The sequence below is a fragment of the Lichenostomus cassidix genome, chromosome 14 (assembly GCF_008360975.1).
Source record: "Lichenostomus cassidix isolate B80296 chromosome 14, HeHo_3.0, whole genome shotgun sequence".
In the NCBI taxonomy this organism is placed as follows: domain Eukaryota; kingdom Metazoa; phylum Chordata; class Aves; order Passeriformes; family Meliphagidae; genus Lichenostomus; species Lichenostomus cassidix.
In genome coordinates, this window is record NC_139495.1 from 7,389,202 (window position 1) to 7,393,427 (window position 4,226).

At 39.7% G+C, this 4,226-nt stretch overlaps 1 protein-coding gene across 1 annotated transcript in view; it reads left to right on the plus strand.

Annotated features, from left to right (window-relative positions):
• DNAH3 (dynein axonemal heavy chain 3) overlaps window positions 1-4,226 on the plus strand; it is a 62,077-nt gene that overhangs the window by 53,308 nt on the left and 4,543 nt on the right. The window lies entirely within an intron of this gene.

The following is a 4,226-nucleotide window of genomic DNA, read 5'->3' on the forward strand; positions in this document are numbered from 1 at the left end:
ACATGTGTGCAATGTCCTTGTTACTGTGTTGATTTTCTAAATGCTTCCTGTGTGTTGATGTTTAGATTTGACATGAAGGCATCTCTTGGAATATAATTAAAGATGTATTTTACACTTTTGTAGGCATGATAAAAAATCTGTAGTTGAGAGAGAAGTCTGTAAAAGAGGGTTTGTGCATCCCTTTCACCAGGGATCAGGCATGGCTGAGTTGCTTTAGCTGATGATTCCTGCAGTACATGATTTCCTAGGCTGCCCTCCCTATTACAGAAAAAGTAATGGAATTTTCTGTCAAGGGATATGTGTCTTATTTTTTCTGTGGTTCTTTGAAATGAGCTTCCCAACCTTATTTCCTGAGCATTGTCTGGACCTTCCTGGAGAATGATAAACTGGCTAAACATTAGAATTCACAACCTTTCTTGGCTGAGATTCATTAAAAAAAAAAAAAAAGGCAACACAGCTGCTAGTTAGACATGATAGAAATGTGAAAATTTGACAATCTAAGTACCTTGTAATAGTAGTATTAGAATCCTTGGATTTACAGATTTAGAATTTTCATTTCTTAATTAGAAGCATTCACTAAATAAACCACAAAACCCACCTGTAATTACTGCAAATTGCAGATTCACAGCCTTGCTAATAACTCAAGGCAGATGGAAAAAAAGGCATTATGGGGCAAGAGGTATTTTTCCCTTAGCAGAGACAGATTTCCAGCTAGGGATGCTGTAAGACAGATAGGGTTTGTACATTTTCTTAAGAAACTGAAATCTTTCTCTTATCTGTACAAACATTCATTTCAGAAAGTACTGCCCCTGTGGATTTTAACACTGTTGAGCTGTTACAAGGAAAATTATACACTGAAAAAGCAGAAGACAATACAAAGACCCCAAATTCTTCTGCTTACAGCTAGAATATTTTTTCTAATAGGATTAGAGAAATCAGTGAAAGTTGCAGGTCTCTGCTCTAATTAGCATTCTTGAAAATGAATGTATAGGTATGATCAAAGAAGTGACCTTTTCTGCCTATGGAGAAAAGATGGATGTTACTGGTACCATTCCTGATGGATACATAGCAGGGCCCCAGGAGAGGGAGGTCCAGCTTGCCTTATTTTCTCCACATCTAAAATGTATTACAAGAAACAGCTTGTATTAGTAGGAAGATGGTTCAGATAACTCAATTTATGTTAACGTGTTCCAGTGCTGTGATGCTCCCCTTGGAATTGATTTGGGCCCTGCTGCAGCAAAATGAGCATTTCTTCACCCCCAGGCAACATTGAGGGGTACATCAGCAAGCAGGTGCCAAGTCCATCTTCTTAAAGGGTTGTGTGCTTGCTAATGTTAGTCATAAGTGCATGGCTTCATGAATTACAACCTTACTAATGATGGATTTAGGGACAGAGCTTCCAGAAAGGAAGTGTTATTTAGGTATTTAAGGCCAAATACCACATCAACAAATTATTACTGCCTTGCCTACCAGTTAGCTTGCAGGAGAGTTCATGCAACTGACTCAGGACTTTTATTTCTAGAGAATATAATATCGTCATTTTCTTCTAAATTATTCTAAAGCATCTCCTGACTAGGGTGATAAATTGGAAAACGACAGTATTTACTGGAAGGGGAGTAAGAGAAGGTTCAGAGAGTACAGGACAGGGTGTACACTGACTGGCTGAATCCAGAGCATTACAAATTCTGCAGAATGCAGAGGCATTTTAGGACAACCTGTTTTTGCAAGTAAAATTAATGGGTAGGAATGACATATTGTGCAATCATTGGGATACTTCTTGACAGAAGTTAAATGGATCTTGGCATGTAATACAAGAGTGCCAGTTGAGATGTCTGCTTACCTGCTGGACTGAATTGCAGATGAATTTTTTATGAAACTCCCTCAAAATGGTAGTTTGCCAGTTTGACCTCAAAAACCAAAGGACTCTAGTTAAGGCAGATTCAATACCAACTTTAACTTAAGCTGAGAAAGAAAGGTTTTTCTCTCCAGACTTGAAAAAAGAGCTGATCTCATCCCTCCTTTAGCTGAACAGCCTGAAGTTTTAACAAATTTCAGTCTTTGCCTTCTGGTGATAGAGAGTAATGAGGATGAAGCACCATTATAATTTTTCAAACACTTACTTTGAAGAATTACTAGGCTGTCTAGAATTTTAAGGCATCTCAAATAATGTGATGCTGTTACTTGCTCATTTCTCAGTTAAACAAGTGGATACCCATTTGAGTTACTTGAGCGTACTTGAACCTTTTTATAATTGCTTCTTTGTATTTTCCTTCAGAAGTGAACTAAAACTCCTATTGTTATTTCAATTTGTGTAAATCTTCTGTAATTTTAGGGCTGTTCTTTTGAAGTAATCTGCTTCTTACAGTATGTGCTTAGGAAAGAGTTGTGACTATAACACAGACAGTAAATTTAGACTGCTCATTTACATGGCTGTTTATTCACCTGATGTGTCAGAGCATCAGTATCTTCATTAGTCACATGAACTTCAGCAATTCAAAAGATTCAAATGGTAGTTTAATGACAAAGAGTGAGCTTAAGCTTCCATTGAAACCCCTTGCCTCTGCACATTTTGGCTGAGCTCATTCGATGCATCCCTACACTGGTGTATCCAAATTAGGATAGGAAGACTGTATTTAGACTTCTTTTGATGAAGAATTAAGCAGTGTGTGCAATCATGGTAATTTTTTTTTTTGCTTTCCTTATGCAATCCCCCTCTTCCTAGGCTAAAGGAATTTTGTTTTGTGTCTTCCTGTCAGCAGTAAATTTGCAAAGCTTCCACTGACAGAACAATGGCATTTTCTCTGTTACTTGCCACATGAGGCATTCCCAGGAAATAATTATATGGGAATAGAGACCTTTATGGACTGGAGCCATAAAGGGTAGTGAGAAATTGGGCCAGCCAGTACCTGCCACGCTGATTCACTCTTCCTACTGTTTTCTTGTACTTTCTCATCCACTTGTTCTTTTTACACTCTTATAAGTGCATTCTTGGGGGAGGGAATGTCAGTCTGTTCTGCACAGGACCAGTCCTAACTTACTTTTCAGGTAGACAAGAATGTTTCTTCGTCATTGTTTATTAGAGCTTGGAGAGTTTTGAATGAGTTGGCAAGCTCAGAAATGAGATTTCATTGGTTTCTCCCAATTTAAAAGGAAATCATACTACAGACATGCATGTTTCAAATTTGCTTTTTTTGGCTGCTGTTAAGATCAGGCTGGAATAGGTTGTCCTTAAAGTGCTGTGGGCTGTGCTTAGGTAGTGTCTGGTACAGTGTAACTCTTGTCCAAGCTTGGGTCTCACTGGTACTTCCAGCCTGAAGGATGGAAAGCTCTTCTAGCTTCCCTGAAGAGAACCTTCCAACAGTCTGGTGAAGTCAGAGGATGGCAAAGGAGCCAAAACAACTGGTAGCCCATGAAAGAAAAATTCATTTCATTTTACCTCCATTCATGAGGCACCTGTGAAACAGAAACACCCCTCAAACTTAGGAGACTTGTAGATACTTTCTTTTACTAAAGTTGCAGTTCAGTCCATAACATAAGAGTTAAAACCTAGCACTAAAATTAAAATAATTGTTGAGAAAGCCAGTGTGCTGATTATGCTGAAAAGCTGACCATGGGAAAACACACAGTGAGGACACCAAAGCATCCTAAGCTTGTTCCCATAATGACACCCTGAAGGAAGAGTTTTCAGCCAGTCCATACATGGGAACCTGAGGAACCCAACACTGGAATGTTTTACTCAAGAGTTGTGTAATGGCATTCCAAACTTTGCATTTCACATCCACACCCTCTCCAAAAGAAGGGGAAAAAAACTGACATGGAGGCTCTAAGCCCCTCCTCTGCAGTTTGCAAAAAGGAAAAAGGAAGAGTAGTGGCACTTGTGCTGTCTCTTTGCTACTGTCCATTCAGAACCAAAACTTCACCATAAGGGTACTCTGAAATGGAAACTCTCCTCCAGGGACAGCAGGCAGAGCAGGGACCAGAGTGGAAGGAGAGCAGCTACAGGGTGCAGTGACTGCATTCCCACTGGCACTCAGAAGCTCTGGAGGAACTGTGTCTGCTTGAGTTTCCCAGACTTCCTTGATTCTGGCTGACCTCACACAAAGCACTGTCACAAGTAAGCACTCAGCATCCTCAAACCACCAGAGAACCCTGTGACAGATCAACAGACTTTGAAATCCTGCTGCAGTTTGTCCTGACGGCAAAGTAATCTTTGTTTCACACCTCGC